This window comes from Sus scrofa, chromosome 18, assembly GCF_054392235.1.
Source record: "Sus scrofa isolate SSC_HxYL_T2T_F1_AM1 chromosome 18, Sscrofa_HxYL_maternal_Yorkshire_Landrace_v2.0, whole genome shotgun sequence".
NCBI classification, from domain to species: domain Eukaryota; kingdom Metazoa; phylum Chordata; class Mammalia; order Artiodactyla; family Suidae; genus Sus; species Sus scrofa.
In genome coordinates this window covers 63,086,840-63,110,006 of record NC_139400.1, presented here as the reverse complement: position 1 = coordinate 63,110,006, position 23,167 = coordinate 63,086,840, and the positions used below count along the sequence as shown (strand labels likewise).

The window sequence follows — 23,167 nt, the reverse complement described above, 5'->3', positions numbered from 1 at the left end:
TAAAGCATATGCATTCGCTGAAGGTTGAAAGTGCAGTTTAGACAAGCACATGATTGTCTTGCGTGTGTTACTTAATTGACGATAAGCAGGGCACTGAGAGTCACACTGGCTTCTGTTGAACACACACCGGGTAACTGGACCAGGCATGTGTACATCTTTCTTCCTCGTTACATATCGAGGAAAGGGACATTTGGTAAAACAACTTGCCTCTGGTCACTGCTCAAAACTGAAAGGGCCGGGATTGGAACCATGGTTTTAAGATTTCGAAACATGTTTCTTTTCTCCCTGTATCCAAACTGGTAGTTCTTTTGGTGCTTGGCACATGGTGGCTACCTTTCTTTTAATTTCTTGGGTAGGTAGAATTCTTCTGATCTGTTTCCATCATCCTTTGACAGATGACCTGCTTATTATGAGTTTAGCAGGTACCAAACCTAGTAAGTGACCTGGCTATAGAAGTATATTTGAATTCTGAGCTATGCAGCAGTTGGAGGTTTCCCTTTATCATGTTTTCATTCATGCTTTCAAATGACTCTTGATAAATAAACAACGGTTCCTGGATCCCCCTATGGAATAGGCACTGTCTTGGGTCCGGAAGGCTTCCAGACGAGGAAGAGCGAGGCCTTGATTTCAAGGAAGTCACAGGTGATGTGGTAAGCATGGCTGAGAGGATGTAAGCTTTGGAGTTGGCCAGACCTGGACTCATCACTTGGCTTTGCCACTTAATGGCAGTGAAACCTTGGCCAAGTCTTTTGATATCTCTCGTCTTAGCTGCTTCCTTTGCCAAAAGGAGATAATCGTAGTTGTTTCCATGTCCATTGATGGAATTTAAGGAAAGTGTCTGTGCTGTGCTGTGTAGTACCTGACTCTAGTAACGACTTGATTGAAGGGGGCTCCTGTTGTTATTTCTGAAGTTGGAAGTAACAACTTTGTAAAATAGTTTCTAGGAAACTGTGAAATAGTTTATGAAAACTGTCTATGGCCGCTTAGGGGCAGAGCAGATAAAGATAGATAGCTGATTTTCTTTCTCAATTTTCTTTCTTTCTTTCTGAAAATGAAAAGGAAGGCAAGGTACTGCGGTGCTTTTCTATTAAAAAAAACGGTTCTCAGATCTTTTTTAGAAATTGTGGTGTTGAGCCATGGCCCAAATGTAGCATTATTGAAAGAAATGCATTTTGAGGAGAATCGTATATATATAGCCACATCACTCAGTTGTCAAAGGGAACAGCGTTTCTAGCTTACTGAGATGTTTAGTTAATTGAGATTGAGTGTAAATTCATACTTAACTAAATGAAACACGACAAAAGTGATTTTTCACAAGTAATCTCTGCGGAACCCACAAGGTGGGAACCTGTTTCTATAACATACCGATCCTTTTGAGAGCCAAAAATTGTGACAATTTCTCCTTCTGTTTTCAGAAGGGAGAGAACTACAGTGTATTCTGAACATCTGTTCCTAGAACCTTCAGATCACAATGAACCCTCAGATCGCACTGACAGTCTCCACCCAGTAAAGTGTACCTGGAGATTTAGGGGGCACAAACGTGCAGGTGATGACAAGTATATGAGATCACATCTCAGAGTTTTCTGCAGAATTTTGGATGACTTAGCACTGACAAGATAGAATATTCAAAAGTTTTTTTTTTTTTTTTCCATTAAGGAGTGAATTGTCTGAATTTCCCCCGCCCCTTTTATTTAAAGTTTTGTCCAGGTAGCTTTTGATTATTTGCTTTAAAAACTTACATTTGTCTTAATCTTTATGAATTTAGGGTTCTTATTAAAATGGAACAAAACAATTTACGTGAAGATCCTGGTTATTTTGAAACCAATTGGCTGGGATGTTGCATAGTCCTAGGCGTAAGGTAATTGGGCAGTCTGGCAGGCAGTACAATTAGAACAGATAAAATTAGAGCTACCGGCATGGTAACTGCCACCCTCTGGGCTTCTCCTTAGAAAAGATTCAGTTTTCTTTGGTTTAAAGTAAAATCCCCAGGTGTCCCCTTGTGGCTCAGCGGGTTAAGGATCCAGTGTCGTCGCTGCCATGACTCTGGTTACAGCTGTGGCTCCGGTTGGATTCCTGGCCCAGGATCTTCCACATGCCATGCGTGTGGCCAAGATAAAATAAAATCCCTAAATTTAAAATACATTAGGCAATATGTTGTTTAAGGACAGCATATTGTACAAAGAATAAACACACGTATGACTGTTCAAAAATTATTGTGATTTTTAAAAATCAGTGTTGCCTCCAGTGGACAGAAGCATTTCCCCAAGAGGTAAAGTCGAAGAAGGCACAAAGAAAGGCACTTTATCTGAAAGAATGAACTGAAATTCCTTTAGGATCTTATCAACTTCTCTTGCGTTCTCAATATTCTCAATATACAAGCGAAATTGATGGGATGTATGTGGTTTATGCCTGTTGAATTTGGCTAAAGTTAGCCTAAAGCAATCAAATGCCATTTTGGAAATCCCGTTAAACAGGAATACGGATATTACTGACGCAGTAGTATTATATTCGTCATAACCATTATGACCAGGAGAGGTAGCATGTACTGGATGATTGCTGTGGATGAGTTAGTAGACGCTTTACGCATATCAGCTCCAGCCTCACAGCAGCCTACGAAACAGGTAGAGCTAATAGCTTCACCTGCAGTGAGGACACCGAGGCATGGAGAGGTTAGGGAACTTGTCGAGGCGACACTAGGGGCACGGCTAAGCAGGCAGGAGCACTGTCCCGCTTGGCCGACAAGGGGCTGCCCCCCGCTTGCACTGGCGTCAGTTCCCTTCTCTAGCTTCCTCCCACTCTGAGGAGGAATCCTGTGACATTTTCCTGTACATAATTTCCCCTTCAGCACTGCCAAGAGCAACTGAAGAGGTGTCCACAATTCTGTTGTTTCCTCACTGCGGAGATCCTTAATCACGACTTAAAAGCACATCTCAGGAAATCAGGTTGTGTGCGTCTTTGGAATGAAGCCTTTGATTGCGCATGTGCTAAAATTGTGTTAGAATCACACTTAGGTCAAGTCATAGCGGGCTCCATCTCCGTAATGCGAGTGACGCGGTCCTTGAGCAGTCCAGGAACTGGGATGGGTTTTGGCCCCTGAGAGACTCAGGTTCCACTTTTCAAAGGGTAATTCTGTGAGTTTTGTAGGCCGGCGCCAGAGTTGGGGTGGGAAGGAGTGAACATTCAGGGGCTTGGGGTGAGGGAGACGCCAAGGAAGCGGATCTGAGTTTTCCAACCCCGCTGCAACCAGAACACAGCCACTGATTTCTTTAAGAGCCTGAAACAAGGGTCCACTGCTGAAAAATGATCGTGGTCATGGGTCAGTTGACTTGTACTGCGGAATTCCACAGGACCGGAAAGTGGGTTTTATACCTGTTTGTGTGTGTGTGTGTTTGGCAAAAGAGAGCTGGTTTGCTTGGTGTTGGTGGCTCCTAGAACTGTGACTTCGAGCCTTTAGGGTCGAATCCAGCTGAGATGGAGGCCTTGGCAGGAGTCTCCGTGAGGTCTGGCAGACTCCTCGGTGGAGGAATGCACAGTGCCTCGCCGCTGAGCGTCTGGCCTGCGTGGAGGTCAGGCTGTCTGGCTCAGGTAAGTCACGTAGGCCTGGGTTCTGGAGACCGCTGGCCTTGGATGTAGCTACGCATCCTGTTCTGTTCGCAGGGGTGTCCAGGGCAAGTGTTGTGGAAATTCTGAGTAGGTGTGCTTGGCACTCACACAACACCCTGATGGCGCTCTGTCAGGTGCAGGTTACCTGGGGAAAGAGCTGAGGTCTGACAACGCTGCAAAGCACGACTGTAACTCAGTATTGGGCAACTCAGTATTGGGCAAATAAAATAATGCAGCGAAAGAAGACCTATGAGATGTCAGATTCCGACGCAAAGGCAGACTTGAGCTGCTCATGTCCACATGTATCCGCATGGCTGGGAGGCACGGCCTCCTGCTTCCCAGTTTCGTTTCTGGTCTTCAGCGGAAGGGGCCTGGGGCAGGGACTCTGCGTGGACAGGAGACACTAAGTGTGCACACCGAGGGGGCTAGTGGAATAGGAACGTGCTTTTTTTAAGTCATGCTAATAACTTCTTGGACCTAATTTTACCTGGAAAGGACTCTCAGGTGCTCCTTCCCTCGTTCCTTTCCCAAGGGTGTGAAAGGCCTGAGGTCCTTGCCTCCGCAGGGCGGTGGCATCGGCGTTTCCTGCCAGCTCATTAGAGATGATAGATTCTTGTTTATTCTAATGAACCAGAACCTGCATTTTAACACGATCTCGAGTTGGAGTTTGAGAAAGCCCTGCTCTAAAGTGTTCTGTGAACTCCGTTTGGTCGTTGCATCATGAGTCCACTAGATGTCACTCTTGTAACCTGGTAAACGGGAAGGCATTACCCGCCCCCGTGGAAACTCGGAAGGATCCCTGAGCAGGAACACATTATTAGGTGATTTCCTCCTCATCCTTAGAGCTACTGATATACACGTTGATTATTTAAGGTGAAGCTACCTTTCCTTCTGGCTCAAAGTCCTGGAGAGAGGTTCCTGGGAGTGATGCTCGTTTTGTGGAATCAGCATCCCTGCCTTCCCTTGTTTCCCTCCTTCATGCCTCCTGTTGCTTGGGTTCGGTCTGTCATTATATAACCTTAGCACAGAGTGTGCTGCACGCGCTCCCCGACTGGCTCATCGAGGGAACAGCATCGTGGCCTGCTCAGCACAGCGACGCAGCGTAAACGTACAGGTTTGATCTCCGCAGAAGTGAGTGAGAGCAGAGAGGAAGCGAGGCTGTATCCTGAAATTAGCACCAGCCTCTACATGATTGCTGGAGGGAGTGCAGACCTGTTTGAGTTCTTGGCTTGTCTCAAGGGTGGTTTTATAAAGAAGTCTACTTCTGCTTAGAGAGAAATGTCCCGCGTGTAACCTTGTAGGGCATTAGTTGGAGCCACGAAGATGAGCATAAGGGACATTTCCAGGTAAAGTAAGACCCAGAGGGAGACGACACACTTTCAGAGAGGTAGGAGGCCTCCGGGAAAAGTCCTCTCAGCAGCTGGTTAGGTCTGCGTGTTATTACGAAAGGAGGGCGAAAAGGTTAAGGACTGTGCTTTACCATATCCAGTGTCTTTGCCGGATGCCCAGCCTGAGAAAAGTTAGTTCTTGGCATAAGTCAGCCTCTTGCAAAATTCTCCTCCCTCTGAGTCTGATGTGGTTTTTCATCTGTCTCATTTAACAAGGGTAGCAAACAAGCAGTAAAGTAGCAGGTCCCTGAGTGTGCTTGGGTGGGTTTTGTGAGTGCGCATATTTCCTCTTCTCAGGGCCGGGGAGGGGCACCTAGAATTTATCATATCCCCGCAGGAGCGAAAACTTTAATTTGGTTGATTTTAGTCTAGTGAAATTCTTAGTGCTATGAGAACAGTATGGTTTTTGCTTAAATGTAATTTTATTTGGTTCAGAATAATTCAGGTGGCCGTAGGGTTGATTTCAAATCCTGAGAGTCCTTTTACAGCATCTTACGGTGAATCATCCTGATGGCCGGGAGCAGGGTTACTTTTTAAGCATTTTATTGAAGATCAATTTCTGTTTTTTAAAAGTATCTAAATTATGGACAGTAAGCCTGAAGTGTTCATTTCCCATTCCTAGCCACAGTCTAAATTTCTGCTTCTGCAGCTTTAGGATTTTATACCACCATCCCCATTGCTGTTAAATGTCCTTCCCTCCTCTCTTTTTAACTGTGGCTGCTAAGACTTCCGACGCTCCCAGACACAGTCGCGTGCTTTAGATACGTTGTTTAAGAGCATGGGCTCTAGAGTCAGACAGACCTTGGACAAACTGCGTCATTTCACTCAGCCTCGTCTCTTCATTGGTCAAACGGACAGCTCTGCCTGTTTCCTGGGCCAGACCGTCCCTACACAGAGTGTGGCACAGAGTCAGGCGTGCCTGGCGGACGGTCAGTAGATGGTAGGCGTCATCCCCGTTCCTGCGCCCGTCCACAGACCCCCCCATTCGCCCCATCTCTCCGTTATTAAAGCCCAGTCCAGCAGCTGCGGCAGGAGCCCCTGTTCCTTCACTTTTTCTCCACCCGAGGACAGCTGCACGTCAAGGAGGAGTCTCCCTTTCCCTCTGCCTGGCGGATGTGGGTGTGTGTGTGGGGGGGGGGGTGAGGAGCAGATCCTGGGGTGCAGAGCGGGAGGGGTACTCTCCGAGAACCGCAACTGGGGGAGAAGTTCTCCTTACGCCCTGCACGGTTCTCTCAACGAAAATGCCCCTCAGTGGTGGCCACATTCCAGAGGATTGGGAGCAGCTAATAGCACCATTCGTTTTGTCCGCACAGCCATGTCCCAGGCTGGCCCGTGATGCTGCTCACCAATTTAACGTTATTCCGGAAGAGCGATCACCTTGGACATTCGCTCTGCCGGATCCCGACTGAAATTTTGCCACATCCAAGTTCCAAATTGCCTGTCTTCATGATCTTCACCACTTCGGAAGGACCGTTTCGGTTGCGAGAGGCCTGCTAGGCCTTACGTAGCTGTTACTCGAGTCTCAGGGGTTACTGGAACATTCCCCGGCTAGCAGCAGCCTCGGAGAGCTACTGTGAGGAAGTCCGAAGAGATCTTTCATCCTGAAACACCCTTGGAGGAGGCTTTGCAGGTCCATCATCAGCTGCCCTGTGGTTTGATTTGATGATATCCTGTTGCTAGAGGACAAGGGACATCTGGATGTACTGGCCGCCTCAACTTGAAGAGGATACAAACGATGAAGAAATTATGAGCCCTATGTATCTTAAGAATATTCTTTCATTTTCCTCATTAGGGTTTTGGAATCCACATTGGATTTTTTTCTTTTGTTTTTACAAAGTTAACTTTAATATACATTTTGGATAATTATTTAAAATGCCTTCTCAAAAAGCCTTAAAAGGGGTCAGGCTTGTTCTTTTTTTCTTTTACCATATCATTCTTGTTTCCATTGCAAGGAGTCCAATCAGTGAGGTCAGTCCCAGTTCAAAGAGGCTGGGGGGTAGGGAACAAAACTTATAATGGTGTTACTGTGTAGATTGCGAAAGAATCTGAGGTTTGTTCAGCAAATATAATGGTGCATTGAGGTGTTGTGTTAATGTGGGGGCCGGAAAATGAGCTCTGTGTGTAGTGAATCTGTTAAGTGGCAGTTTACGGTTTAACCTAAAATTGGGAGAAAGTTGATAAGTGCAGAGGAAGCATGAGACCCAAGCTGGCACAGTCTTGCTAGCGTGATGGCGGTGGTAGCTGGAAGGAGGCGGGAAAGGAGGAGATTCTGTGGTGTACTGGGTGAGAGAAACATAAAATTGACAGTTTTGTAGACAAGCAAAGCCCCATGTATTGAAATGCATATAAACCCTCATATAAAGCAGAATGGATAGAATGATTGGTAGCAAGTAAGGATCCCAATTCCATTTTCTTTTCATAGGTTTGGTAGGAGGAGAAAATGTAGAAACTAGTGAAAACTGTTACTACAGGGATAGGAAATCTGTAGGAATCTTAGGGGTGGATGAACTGATGGGTTATAACATTTTATTTATAGAAATGACAATAGAGTAAGTACAAGAAAAAGAGAAAATGAAAATGTATAAAATAAAGCTGGACAAATAAATTCTCTGTGGATAAGAAATTCCTGCTCAGTAATAAGAATATATTTAGGGACACTATAGACCAGTGGCTCTTAAACATTTTTTTCTCTTCCCTCCCTCCCTCCCTTCCTTGTTTCCTTCCTTCTTCCTTCCCCCTCCACCCCTCCCCTCTCCCTACCTCTTTCCTTCCTTCCTTCCTTCCTTCCTTTCTTTCTTTCATCCTGCTCATAATTGTTTTAAGAAGATGATGAAAGCCCTGTGGAATTGCTGCTCAGAGAAGTACACATGCCGATATACACACATGATTTTGCCTGTGATTTCAAGAACTTTTCAGACTTCTTAGGACGATCCCACCAAAGACCAAGTGAATATGGTCAGGATACTGAAATTCTATTGATAACACTAGAAAAATAGACCAAATAGTATTTATGAGTGAAATAATACCCTGAGACTGAAAAATGTCACACAAATGTCTGCTTCATAGGGCAAGAAGTTTTAGAGTTAAGGAGAGAGTGAAATTACACTGGATTTGGACCTAAGATTAGACAAGGGGTTGGTGCAGGAAATTTTCTGTGACTATGGTAATAACGCTCACAACACAATTACATTCAACCTTCTGAAGGGGAGTTAAAACAATTCCATCACACTACTCAGTTTTAGAAAATGGAACTATGATCAAATCAATGTGTGCATTAAGTTAAAATTGAAAGTAATATTTTAAAAAGTCTGTAACTTGTAGGAAACCTGGAAGTGCTTTAAACACATTAGTGGAAGAGCAGGAAAATATGTCACATACCAAAGATTAGGAGCTCCTGTGAAAACTTCTGCACCCATCTCACAAAGTAAAAGAAGCAAACATGGGGCATGGGGAGCAGGCAAAAGATTGTTCAAGTGAGAACAGGGAGAACCTCAAAGTGTGAGAGGTCAGGTGTAAATAAGGAGGCAGTCAGACTGTAAAGGAATTCAAGAAACAGCACAAAAGAATTGCAGTCCAGAAATAAAAGCTTTTTAATACATGAAAGGCAGAAGGTCACTTGTAAACTCAATGGGACTGCTTGATGATCACGGTGCAAAAGACATGCTTATGGAGAAGAAAGGAGATCTAGAGGCTCAATGAACTCTTTGCTTTAGTCTTTGTTGAAACATAGAAATTTCCTCTGTCATCATGTCTTTTGAAGCAAAGAGGTGAGAGATGTAGTATTAGATCAAATAGTGATAAGGGAACAGGATGTTCTACCTGATGCTGGATATGAGTTAATTGCTGAAACTTTATGGCATCCATCATAAGGTTCTAAAGAAACTCAAGGGGATAAATTGACCAAAATGCAAAAGAAGTTATTGCATTTACTCTTCACTCTATGTGAATTCCACCTTTGTTTCCTTTCTTATGTGGAGATCCTGCAATCAGTTGGTGAATCTCATTCATTTTGGTGGATTTCAAAAGCTATAGGATCATTGACCACTTAGTATATTGAATGGAGGAAAGTATTCTGTTTTCTATGATATGCTTGTTTGAAGAGATAAATAAGCACCAGGAAAAATATAATTTGTTTAGACTTTCAGGGAGTCAGTTACAAAATTTTACAACAAAGCTATTCTGAATTGTTTTACCATGGTATTGGGAAGAATATTTTGTCACACATAGGTATTAATTGAGAAAACAAAAAGTAGGGTATGTGAGCCTGCTGATGATAGAGATGTGTAAACAGTGAAGCCCCTCCAGGGATTTCTGATAGACCTCTTTATTAAACACATGTACAGATGATCTAGCAGAGTAAGTACACAGTGAAATTTCTGAGGGTGCAGGACTCTTTTGGTTAGTGAAATTAAAAACCAACAGGAATAAGCATTTGGAAAATCATGTAAGTGGATAAGAAAGTAGCCAGGAGGCTGAGTCTTATAAGAAATGCTACCCATTTAGGGAAGAAGAAACAAGACTAAACTTGTAAAAGTGTGAGCTCTGAATTATTTAGAAACTTGCTTTTACTTAGGTACCAGGAAAAGAATTTGGAGTCATTATATAAGTTGCATCCTTCTGAACAGGCCAGTGGAATATTGGAAGGTTCTGAAACCAAAGGTTCACTTGAAGCAAAACCATCGTGCCTCTACATTCTTTTAATTTTGATTATATCTCAAGAGAGGATATGAGAAAGACCTGGTTTCCAAATCCTGACCCAATCTTCCAAGGATTGTTCTGAGGACCACATTAAATGCATGTGAAATTACCTAGTACCATGGCCCATGGCAACCCTTGAATGTAGTATCAGAGCGACATAAGGAAATTAGGCTCTCCTGGCTGGAGCAAATCATTCTGGCTCTCGCCTGATAAAGGAGGATGCTGATCTAACTTCTCTCCACTTCAGCTGCAATGAACTTACTTCTTACAAGGGAGACAATCTAATTTTTGAACAGCTATCATTGTCACTAAGAACTTTATACTTGGTTGAAAGCTACATTTCTTGTGACTTCTGGGAAAAAGAGTAACAGAAGAAAGGGACCTGAGAGATCACTCAGACAAAAACTCTTACTTTATAGATAAGGAAGAGGGATATAAAGTGGAAGCAAATCTCAGAAAAGCAGTGAGGTAGGTAAATTACCAATTTGTGAACTCTGATCTTTTTAACAGGGTATTCAATCATAAAGTTCTTGGAACACAAGCCCACACATTTCTGTTTAGTTAATAGTAAATAGATGTTGATTACTCAGAATGGTGGGCTCTGTGGAGGGTGTGGAGAGAACTTGGCATTCCATTTTTGAGACTCTTTTTAAAAATGTCTGAGAAACTTGTCAGCTGTACTGAGGCTTTCCAATCCCAGCATATTAGAAGTCAATAGAAGGTCTCAATATTTTAACAGTTGTTCTTCCTTGACCATGAAATAATCTAGTCTGAAATATCCTTTTGCTTTTAGAAGCATAGCATATAAGAAGCTTTCTATGTGCAGTAACAACTGTTGATAAACATCTTTGCTTGCATGCTTATTTATTTACTTACTTGAGAAATCTCAAGGATATGCTATGGAGTAGGAACCATGGTTATACTCCAATGCATATATCTGTATCAGCCTTTCACTCTCAGGTTTATCTCAAAAATTTTACCCTTTCATTATATCCTTTACCATTTCAAAATGGCTCCTCTTCCCATCACCTGTTGGAAGCAGGAGGGGAGTTTTCTCTGATATTCACTGCAAGGATCTGGTTGAGCTCCTGGAGGAAATCCCTTACAGAAGGCCACTTCTCCAAGGTCAAGAAACATAACTAAGCTACTACATGTATAGAAATTTAAAGAAGATAAAATGGCGAAGGAATGCATTCCAAGTGAGGGAACAAGACAGAACCTCAGAAGAACAACTAAGTGATAGGCAGTCTGTCTGAGAAAGAGTTCCGAATGATGATCATAAAGGTGATCCAAGATCTCAGTAAAAGAATGGATGAGGCACAGAGTGAGAAGCTACAAAAAATTTTAAACAAAGAATCAGAAAAAAAATAAAGAACAACAAAACAGTTGAAAAATACAATAACTGAAATGAAAAATGCTCTAGAAGGAAGCAATAGCAGAATAAATGAGGCAGAAGAATGGATAAGTGAGTTGGAAGACAGAGTAGCGGAAACCACTGTCTTAGAACAGAATAAAGAAAAGATGAAAAGAAACAAGGACAGTTTAAGAGACCTCTTGGACAACATCCAGTGCACCAATATTTGCATTATAATGGTCCCAGAAAGAGAAGAGTGAGGGAAAGGGCCTGAGAAGATATTTGAAGAGATGATAGCTAAAAATCTCCTTAACATGGGAAAGAAATGCAAATAGAAATTACCATTATCGGAGTTCCCGTCGTGGCGCAGTGGTTAACGAATCCGACTAGGAACCATGAGGTCGCGGGTTCGGTCCCTGCCCTTGCTCAGTGGGTTAACGATCCGGCGTTGCCGTGAGCTGTGGTGTAGGTTGCAGACGCGGCTCGGATCCCGCATTGCTGTGGCTCTGGCGTAGGCCAGTGGCTACAGCTCCGATTCAACCCCTAGCCTGGGAACCTCCATATGCCGCGGAAGCGGCCCAAGAGATAGCAACAACAACAACAAACAACAACAAAAGACAAAAGACAAAAAGACCAAAAAAAAAAAAAAAAAAAGAAATTACCATTATCTCCTTATCTTATAGCTGTTATAATAACCTGCACAGTGTAAATAAGTTTGTGTACTATTAATTCATGATATTCATCTATAATGATTACCAGCATGTCGTCTCACAAAATGTGCTGGCCATGCTCGTAGAGAAAATAGATGAATTTGGGACTTGAATCTGGATCTTTACAAAGCCAAGAAATAAGAAACCCCTTTGAAACTACATCAGATTTTTCTTTTTTTTTTTTAAACATTTTATTGGAGAATAGTTGATTTACAATATTGTGTAAAATGAATGCAGTTATATATATGTATGTGTATATATATGTATGTATATATATATGTATGTATATATATGTATACACACACATAACCATTCTTGTTCAGGTTCATGTTCAGGTTCTTTTCCCATACAGGCCACCACATATAGACCACTGAGTAGATTTCCCTGTTCTAGACAGTAGGCACTTGTTTCTTATCTGTTTTATATGTAGTAGTGTGTATATGCTAATCCCAAGATCCTACTTTATCCCACCTGCCAATGTTTCCCCTTTGGTAACCATAAGTATGGTTTCAAAATCTTTGAGTCTGTTTCTGTTTTGTGAATAAGTTCTTTTGTATCATTTTTTATTAGATTCCGCATATTAGTGATCTCATGATATTTGTCTTTTTCTGTGTGACTTACTTCACTTAGTATGATAATCTCTAGGTCCATCCATATTGCTACAAATGATATTGTTTCTTTTTTTTGTGTGGCTGAGCAGTATTCCATTGCATGTATATATAGTATATTTTCTTTATCCATTCATCTGTTAATGGACATTTAAGTTGTTTCCATGTCTTGGCTATTAGAATTAATGCTGCAGTGAACATTGGGGTGCATTGATCTTTTTGAACCATTATATCAGGTTTTTCAGTCATGGTCTCTGAAAAAAAAAGAAAAGGAAGCGTAGACACCTATATAAATAATGACATTTTACAAAACTCTATCAAGATCAAGGCTGATCCTCCAACTTGAAAATACCTGTTTTTGCTCCCCACCACCCCAGTCCCTTCTTTCTTTATATTTCTATTTGTAGAAAGTCTTATCTCTTTTTCTTCCCCACCTTCCACGCAAATCTTGGGCCTTGGAAGTTGAGCAGTGCGTACCCAGGATGCTTGGATTAGTCCCTACGCAACTCTCGTAGCTCTGCAGGTGAAGTACATCCTAATTCAATGATGTTATTTTATTCTCTTTCTTACTTTCTAAAATTTGGAAAATTATAAATTTAAATTGCCAGCTTGGGATACGTTTCTACCCACGTTCATAAAAATTTGCCTCCTTTGTATTTCTATTTGCATTATTTTATTAATAGTCTATTTTACCTTGATATTTATAAGGCCTCTACTATGCAGGCCTGTCTTGACTTTCCCTTGTTTAACATTCATTGCCACTTTTTAATACTGATCCCAGCCTCAGGCTGATTTACTTTATTTTCTGTATCGCAGCCCATCGTCCTTTAGAGCACAGGTTGGGCTAAATCCATTCTGTGCCTGATTTTATGTGTCACATTAGGAATCATTTTTACATTTTGAAATGGTTAAGAAAGTCAGGTGAAGAATAATATTTTGTAACTCATGAAAGTTATGTGAAGTTTAAATTTCAGGGTTCATGAATATAAGGTTTTATTGGATCATAATCTGCTCATTTGATTACGTATTATCCTTGTCTGCTATTGTGCTACACCCAAAGCGTCTTGGCAGAGGCCATGTGCCCTACAAAGCTGAAAATACGTACAATGAACCCTTACAGAAAAGTTTGCTGACCTTCGTTGTATGATGTCTCCAAAGACTCAGTCAGCATCACTCTATGCTTCCCCTTGTCCTTTCCTTTCTCAGAGTTCCAGCTTGAATTCCATTTCCTTCATGACCCTCAAAATTTTCTTTCCTCTTTATACCTAATGCCTACCAGCATTTGATTGATTGCATAGTTCCCTAACAACTTCCTGTATTTTGCTTTCCCCCCCTTTTTTGTAAATATAATCTTTTTGAAGGCAAGAATCATGTAATGCGTTTAGCAATATAACCCTCAGCCAAGGATTAGGTAGGTACATAGAACTTAGTTCTAATGAGGTATTTGCTGAATTTAATTTCTTTAAGTGAGTTCATGAACTCTGGAGTTCATTTAGAGAGCCATAGCAATAAAGAGAGGATTTTGATATCCAAATAATTTATGTGATTACTGCTTTAAATGTGGTTTTTGCAGAGGAGAGTGGGAGCCCAGGAGGGCAAGTAACCAGACGGATCAGAAATTGGATCTAAGTCCTGAAGACTAAGTAGGGTTTGCGAGGTGGAGGAGGGAGAAGGGGAGGAGAGGGCTTGAGCGGTACAGGACCGGGTGTGTGCCAGGCGTGGGTGGAAGTATGCCTCCGGGCGACCTCTCATTCCCGCCCTGCACTGCGGAGGGGTGAACATGATCCTAACTCTGGCTTATCAATATCATGAATACTTTCTCCTTGTGTTACATGTGTATATATCTTCATAGACTACCTTGTACCGTCTTACATGTTTTTAAAATTGATATAAGTAGTATCATACTGATAACATCACTCTGAAAATTGTCTTCTTTCAGCCTAATTTTTATGAGTTTTATCTCTATTGATATATGTAGTTCCAATGCATTCATTTTTCATACTCTGCATTATTTCATTCCTTCATTACGGCACAGTTTTTAGCCATTCACTTGTTGAAAGATGTATGCGTTTTTTCCATCTTTTTCATTTACAATATTTTTATGAGCATTCCTATACATTTCTTTTGTTCCTATGTCTGAAATTTTCTGGAATGTGTACCTGAGACTAGAATGTCGGGGTCATAGGTGTATATGTCTTCAACTTTGTCTGGTATTGCTAAAAAGTGAATTACATAAATGGATTGTCTAGATTGTGTAATAATATCACATCATCTTTGCATTCCCAGGAGATCCCATTTTTAATAAGGTATAGTTTTTACACCCTTATCAATTTATTTTTCCAGAGTTTTATATAGGATTTTTACATCTATTTTTATAAGTAAGCTGGTTCAGATTTTTCTTTTCTCATCCTGTTCTTGTTTGGTTTTGATCTTTGTGTTAATATGTAAATCTTATAGAATGAGATAGGGACTATCCCTTTGTTTTCTGTTCTCTAGAAGATTAGAATTATCTGTGTGTTAAAAGTTTGCTTTAGGGAGTGCCCATTGTGACTCAGCAGGCTAAGGACCCAGCATTGTCTCTGTGAGGATATGAGTTTGATCCCTGGCCTGACTCAGTGGGTTGAGGATCCGAGTTGCCATAAGCTTCAGTGTAGGTCACAGATGTGTCTTGGTTCTGGTGTTGCTATGGCTGTGGTGTAGGCCACAGCTGCACCTCTGATCGACTTCTGGCCCAGGAACTTCCATATGCCACAGATGCTGCGATAAAAAGAAAAAAAAAGTTTGGTTAGAAACAATCTGTTAGACCATATGAATTTAGATAAATGGATTTTAAGTTACAGACTTATTTTTTGTTAAAGATCTATACAGACTTTCTGTTTCTTTTAAAGTCAATTTTATTGAGTTATGTTTTTCCTAGAACTTTGCCTTTGCCTAATTTATGTCATAGTTTAAGCATATTGTTCCATGATTTAAAAGAACAACTCTGTTGTGCCCATTGCTTGCTTGCTTCCTCCCTCCCACTTTCTTTCTTTCTTTCTTTCTTTCGTTCTTTCTTTCTTTCTTTCTTTCTTTCTCTCTCTCTCTCTCTCTCTCTCTCTCTCTCTCTCTCTCTCTCCCTCCCTCCCTCCCTCCCTCCCTCCCTCCCTCCCTCTCTCTCTCTCTCTCTCTCTTTCTTTCTTTCCTACTATGGTAGAGAAAAGAATTGTAGAGTAGTGGATAAAAGTACAGACTCTGTATCTGTAGCCAGACTGTCTAGGTCTGAATTTAGGTTCCACAATTTTCCGGTTGTGTAACAGTGAGAAGGTTTTGCAACTTCTCTGCTTTAGGTCCTCAGCTGTAAAACTGAGAGTGAAATAGCCTTTAACTCATAATTTTGCAACTTTTTGATTATATGTTGTAGGCCCTTCTAATAACATTTATTTTTATATAGAATAAAATTTATGTGCATATAAAGAAGAAAAATTAGCTGAAATCCACTATCTAAGAGATACTACAAGTACTATTAAAGGCTGCATTTTTTTCAAGTCTTTCTCTTTTTTTGTGTGTCTGCATCTGTTTATGTTTATATGTGTGTATCTATCTGTGTGTTTATTTGTATTCCTAAATTTGGAGATATATGTATATATCTGTGTGTGTGCATGCAAATATGAATATCTGGATCTTCCATTTTTCTTTATTTTGTGCATCTGTCATATTACAGATCCTTCAAAATCATGATTTTTAATGTCATATGGCTTAAAAATGATGCTGTGATGAATAGGCATGTGTATAACTCTATCAGAGACTTTTTGGAGAGGAAAGATGACAATTGCCCAATTGGTGTTCCTGAAGTTTGTATGGATTTGATTTTTGTATTTGATTATTGCCACTTATTTCATTAAAAAGCATCAACAGCGCACCTTTACCACTTGAGTTTAAATGTAGACTCCTTAACATGTTTCCGTTCTCGTCACTGTCTGGCCTTTGCTCATCTTTCCTGTTTCAGTTCTCGTCTCAGTCTCCCCAGCAGCTGTTTGCACTTGTCGCCTGTGACTCTGCCACCTTGCAGCCCCGCCCTGGCGGCTTACCTGCTCTGCTTTCTTTGCCTACTCTGCCATTTCTCTACTGAGCAGGGGCTGGTGCATTCATTTGCATTTTTTGTTCAGGTAGCCATTTGCAGAGTTAATCTCTTGTTGATTTGTAAAACGTTTCATATGTTGAAGTTTTAATCTTTTGACTTACAGTTGTAATATTTTTCTTATGTTATTTGCATGTGATTTTTATATGTGGTGGTTTAATTTATGTAGAATATTTTAATTTTAAAAAATGTAATCAAATCCATCAATCTTTTGTTTAAGATTTGTTTATTTATTATTTATTTATTTGTCTTTTCAGGGCCGCAGCCGTGGCATATTGTTTAAGGTTAAAATTTTTGGATTAATTTTTTCCTATTACATTTATAATTTTTTTTCCCCATTTTTCAAATTTAAAATTCACATGAAATTTATTTTGGCAGTAATATGAAGTAAGTTTTAACAGTTTTTCCCTCTTAATAATATACTAATTATTCCAGAATATTTAATTAAATAATTTATTCTTTGTCCACTGTTTAAAGTGTTAGCTTTGTCATATATTAAATTCACATATGTTGAACTTTTTCTGACTCTATTCTCTTTCCTCATTTCTCCTCTCAATTTTATGTCACCCTGTGGAAATATAATGTGCCTTAATAGTCTTTGGTGAACACGTACCTTTTGTTTTTCCTTTTCATTGTTTACTTACATATTTTTGTTGGTGATTTCTTTCACAATAGGTAAGATTATTTTTTTCAAGTGAAAAAAATCCCTTGGAGGTTTTATTAGGAATTGCATGAAATAATGATATAAGTTGTTTGGCAAGAATTTTCCCTTTCACTTACTGATTAATGCATTAGTATAATAATAGAGTTCTTAATATTGAGTTATTAAAATATTTCTGGGACCAACTGTCCTTAGAGTTTCTCTTTTTCTTTTCTTTTTTTTTTTTTTTTTTTTTGTCTTTTTAGGGTCACTGACACCCATGGCATATGGAGATTCCCAGGCTAGGGGTCAAATTGGAGTTGTAGCTGGCAGCCTACACCACAGCCGAAGCAATGCCAGATCTGAGCCACATTTGCAACCTACACCGCAGCTCACAGAAACGCCAGATCCTTAACCACTGAGCCACAACAGTAACGCCAGTCTTTCCTTGATTCTTATGAAATAGATAAGGCAGATGTCATCGATAATTTACTTCTTTGCCCTGCATAAATGGTTTTGAAATGTTTGTCTTTTCGTGCATCTGGAGTGCTGTGTTCTCATTCATGTTGGAGAGTGTTTTTTAGTTCTTTTTCGTCTCTTCTCTGTATGATCCTCACTGGACTTATTCTCGCGTCTATGGTCTGGTTGTTTGCTGACAAAGTAGGTGGTTTTGCTTCTCTTTAGTACTCATCACTATCTGGTTGCGGTTTAAAATGCTTCTTTTCCGTCTTAGCGAGAAATACTAATTGACATAGATTTGGGTTCAGAAGGCATTACAAAGGTGGCAGATCTCCTCTCCCTTGTACATCTGATTTAGCTGTTGCTCCTATGACTAATGTTCCCTACCTGACATCATAACTGTCCCCTTTTCCAAGTATAAACTGGGTCTCCTGTCTGGAATATTTGAGTCTAGTCCTTGTCATTCTGCTTTCTGTTTACTGTTGTCAGTACACAAATTCTGGAGCTTCCTCGCCGAGCCCTGCTTTCAAAGATTGCTTGTTCTCAGTTGTAGAATGGAGGCCATTCCATTTGCTCGCCACCTATAGCATTGTAATCTCATTCCTATAACAAGGTCTTATATTTTTGTCAATGTTGTTTTTAAATTGCGGGTCATGTGTGGACCTCTGGTGATGTCATTTATTTCGGGTCATTTAGAATACATCTGGAAGAACAGCTTTAACATTGCTCTTCCTATGTCCTTTATTCCACTGCTGTTCTTATTCTACTTAAAAATTTTTTTTTAATTTTTATTTTTTTGTCTTTTGTCCCTTTTTTTTAGGGCTGCACCAGCGGCATATGGAGGTTCCCAGGCCAGGGGTCTAATCGGAGCTGTAGCCGCTGGCCTACACCACAGCCACAGCAACTCGGGGTCTGAGCCGTGTCTTCGACCTACACCACAGCTCACGGCAACGCCGGATCCTTAACCCACTGAGCGAGGCCAAGGATCGAACCCATAACCTCATGGTTCCTAGTCAGACCCGTTTCTACTGCACCACGACGGGAACTCCTTATTCTACTTTAAAAAAATAATTTCTAATATATAAAAATTAGTGACTAATTAAATAAATCCATTTAAATGGGGGTCTAGGGAGAGTAACAGATAATGTTACACGTTTAAAAAATATTTACCTATCTGATAGATGAATCATACTCATTATTGCTTTATTTTCATTTGTTTTGTTATCAGTGATTTTGAATGTTTTTTTTATCATTTATTAAATAGGTAACAAATGATCTATTTATGTTCTGTGTCTTTAGTGGTGTAAGTCTTCTTAGAACTTTTTGCAGGTTGGCAATATTATGTCTACCTCATAGTTGTTGTAACTACTCTTTCCCAGTTTGTTTTATAATTTTATCTATGTTTTTAATGTATAAAATATCATGTTTAGATATTAAATTTGGTATTTTTTCTTTTGTGATCTCTTTTCTTGTTTTTATGCTTAAAAAGTATTTTTCATGCTGAAATATAATTGACATTTTTCAGTCAAATTTTTATGATTTCACATGACAATGTTATATATGTTTATTTACTCTCCTTTTAAAAAGGAAACAAATTGTATTCCTATTTCCTCAAGTGGATATTATATTTATTTTGGGATTCAGCGTAATGTCCTAACAGTGGTGTGATTGTATTTTTTTTCACTATACTTCCAAGACTCTCAAAGCCTTCACAAGCCTTATTGCATTAATTCATGTAGCATCCTTGTGAGTTAGGTAATAACTGTGATCAGAGTTCCACATGCTGTTTTTAGAAAATCTCTAGAATAAATAAGGCTTAATTTTGTTAACAAAACATTCGAAAGCAGTCTTTAATAACTAGCTGACATTGCATTTAGGGTTCAGGATAAAAACATAGTAGTTCTGTTTAACGGCAACTTTGCCAACTTATCTTTTATTTCCTGTCTTCATTTCTTAACTTATGGAATATTTGTCACTCTTGTACCTCTTTCAAAAATGACATGCATTATGATTGAAGAAATGGAGATTTATGCTTTTAGATTAGTGGTTCTCAATCTTAGCATTACAGTGGAAGCATCCAAGAGACCTTTTAAAAATATTAATATTCAAGCTTTGTGGCCAGAAATTAACATCTCCTTGTTCTGTGACAGGACTGGGCACTAAGAGTTGTAAAGTTCTCCGGTGATTCTAATGTGCAGCCGGGTAAGAAAACTATTACTTGACATCAGCAGTTCTCATAGTGTGGCCCTCGACCTGCTGCATGGAGACTTGTTAGAAATGTGAATCACCAAGCCACATCCCGGACCTACTGAATCAGAAGCTCTGGGAATAGAACCCAGCAATCTGTCAGGGTGTTTTTGTTTTGTTTTGTTTTTGTCATGAGATAATTGTAGATTCACATGCCGTTGGAAGAAATACTGCAGAGATCCAGTTTCATGAGGTTACATGCACTTATGTGTGTGTTTAGTTCTACGCAGTTTTATCACGTGTGCCACCACCACAGTTAAAATACACAAGCCTCCAGGTGATGCTTATGCAGCCAAGGCTTGAGAATCACTTTAAAAATGAAACCACAAGAGCAGGAAGAGTTTGGTTTTTCATAAGGATTGGTCTGGGTACTCAAAGTGTGCTAACAGACCAGAAGCAAATGTCTCATCTGGGAGTTGGATAGAAGCACAGGATCTCAGGTCCCATCTCACACCTAATGAATCAGAGTCTTCATTATAGTAAGAGTTCTAGGTAATTGGTGTACACACTGAGGTTGAATGGTACCTGACGAATGAATGAGTTAAAAAACAAACAATAACAGCAGTTTTCTGAAATTGGGTTCAGATATTTATTCTTGTAGTAAATAACTCCCATAGTAAAGATAATTTCTCTTGTGGTAAAGAGAAAATCAAGTTTTTCTGTTTTTATATCTTAGTCATTTCAAGATTGATTATGTTGGTTTTTTATTGTCTGGTAGACTTGGATTTTTTTCTTTTACTATATATGATGTAAAACTTGAGTTTTTTTATTAACTGGTCCTAATATTACAACATCTTCAGTACAAGAAATATGACAACTATAATCCACTTTATCAATATCAAACATGAATGCGTCTGAATCCTTTTTTCCCATCTCTTTTTTTTTTTTTCACTTCAATCACTATTTTTTTTTTTTTTTTGGTCTTTTTAGGGCCACACCCATGGCATATGGAAGTCCCCAAGCTAGAAGTTGAATTAGAGCTGTAGCTGCTGGCCTTTACCACAGCTACAGCAACACCAGATCTGAGCTATGTCTGCAACCTATACCGCAGCTCATGGAAATGCTGGATCCGTAACCTGTTGAGCAGGGCCAGGGATTGAACTAGTTGGGTTTGTTACCGCTGAGCCACAATGGGACCTCCTCAAGCACTAATTTTTGACAAAACTGGAGATACTGGGTTTGTCTCAGATTCTTGATGTAGCTCTTTTGACATCTATCAGTATTTTCTGCTTTCATATTTATATTTGTTTTGAAAACCTGAGAAGGAATTTTTAAGAAAAAAATTCTATGCAGATGGAAAGATATACTGTATTCATGGATTAGAAGAATTAATATTATTAAAATGACCACACTGCCCAAGGAAATCTTAAGAGTCAGTGAAATCCCTATCAAAATACCAATGCCAATTTTCAGAGAACTAGAAAAAATAATTTTAAAATTTGTATGGAAACACAAAAGACCCCAAATAGCCAAAAATCTTGATAAAGGACAGGGATGGAAGTATCGGGCTCCCAGACTTCAGACTATACTACAAAGCTACAAAATAATCAAAACAGTATGGTATTGGCACAAAAATGCACACATATCAATGGAATAGACTAGAGTGCCTGGAAATAAACCCATGCACTTATGATAAATTAGTCTATGGCAAAGGAAGCAATAATGTACAATGGAGAAGAGACAGTCGCTTCAATCAGTGATGCTGGGAAAACTGGAGAGCACATAAAAGAATGAAATTATAGCATTTTCTCACATCATATACAAAAATAAACTCAAAATGGACTAAAGACCTAAATGTAAGACTGAAAACTATGAAGCTCCTAGAAGAAAACTTGAGCAGAACACTCTTTGACCTAAACTGTAGCAATGTTTTTTGGGATATGTCTTCCGAGGCAAAGGAAACAAAAGCAAAAATGAAGAAGTGGGACCAAGTTAAGCTTAAATCTTTTACACAGCAAAGGAATTCTTTGAAAAGACAAAAAGACAACCTACTGAATGGGAGAAAACATTTGCAAATGATCCAACCAATAAAGGGTTAATATCCAAAATATTTAAACAACTTATACAACTCAATATAAAAGAATGATCCAATAAAAAATGGGCAGAAGACTTGAATAGACATTTTTCCAAAGCAAACATGCAGGTGGCCAACGGGAATATGGAAAGATACTGAACATTGCTAATCATCAAAGAAATGAAAAACTACCATGAGATGAGATGTTACTTCATACCTGTCAGAATGGCACACATCAAAAAGACCACAACTAATCCATGCGGATGAGGAGGTGGAGAAGCAGGAACGCCTGTGCGCTGCTGGTGGGACTAGGAAGTGGGAGCAGCCACTGTGGAAAAGAGCGCAGAGGCTCCTCAAAAAACTAAAAGTAGAGCTCCCGTATGTTCCAGCATTTCCACTCCTGGGTATTTTTATGAAGAAAACAAAAACCACTAATTTGAAAAAATGCATGCATCCCAGTGTTTATAGCAGCATTATTTACAATTTCCGGGATATGGAAACAACCTAAATGCCTATCCATAGATGAGTGGAGAAAGAAGATGTGACATGTATCTATATTTATATCATCTATATGATATATATCTATATTATCTATATTACAATATGTACATACACAATGGACCACTACGTGGTTATAAAAAGTGAAATTTACCTTTTGCAGCAACATAAATAGATTTAGAGGGCATTATGCTTAGTGAAATAGGTCAGACAGAGAAAGACGAAAGCCGTATGTTATCACTTTTATGTGAAATCTAAGAAAAAAACTAGTGAATATATTAAAAAAGAAACAGACTCACAGATATAGAAAGCAAAGTAGTGGTTACCACTGGGGAGAGGGAAGTGGGAAGGGCACGAGAGGGGTAGGGTACACGAGAGAGAGAGACACGCAAACTACTACGTATAAAATAAGCTGCAAGGATATATTGTGCAGCACAGGGAATAGAGCCAACATTTTCTAATAACTGTAAGTGGAGTAAAAACTTTAAAAATTGTGAATCACTGTGTTGTACACTTGGAACTTATGTAATATTGTAAATCCGCTCTACCTCAATTTAAAAAAAGATCTGTTTTGTGCAACCACTGGGAGCACTCTCCTGGCTGCGAGATGACATGCTGCCCAATTCATGAATTGCCTAACAAAGCCTATTTAGATCTTCCAAAAAAAGGAAAGAGAAAAGAGAAAATGTTACATTGAGGAAAACAAGACCAGATTGGGTAGCCCTATTAATAGATATACTTCTTATTTTAAGATATTTCCCAACGCTCTTCTGCCTTGATCCCTGCCAAAGAGTAAACACAGATATTTGCAGCTTTTTCCTCTCTCCTTTT

General features: G+C 39.6%; 1 protein-coding gene and 1 long non-coding RNA gene across 23 annotated transcripts in view; both read left to right on the top strand.

Annotated features, from left to right (window-relative positions):
- The window catches only part of SUGCT (succinyl-CoA:glutarate-CoA transferase), a 643,257-nt gene that overhangs the window by 138,593 nt on the left and 481,497 nt on the right, over positions 1 to 23,167 (top strand). The gene's annotated exons all lie outside the window — the stretch shown is intronic.
- On the top strand, positions 17,342 to 22,026 carry LOC146395107 (uncharacterized). The gene is made up of 2 exons (XR_014833337.1): positions 17,342 to 17,419; positions 18,429 to 22,026. It is a non-coding gene; the product is annotated as an uncharacterized LOC146395107 (long non-coding RNA).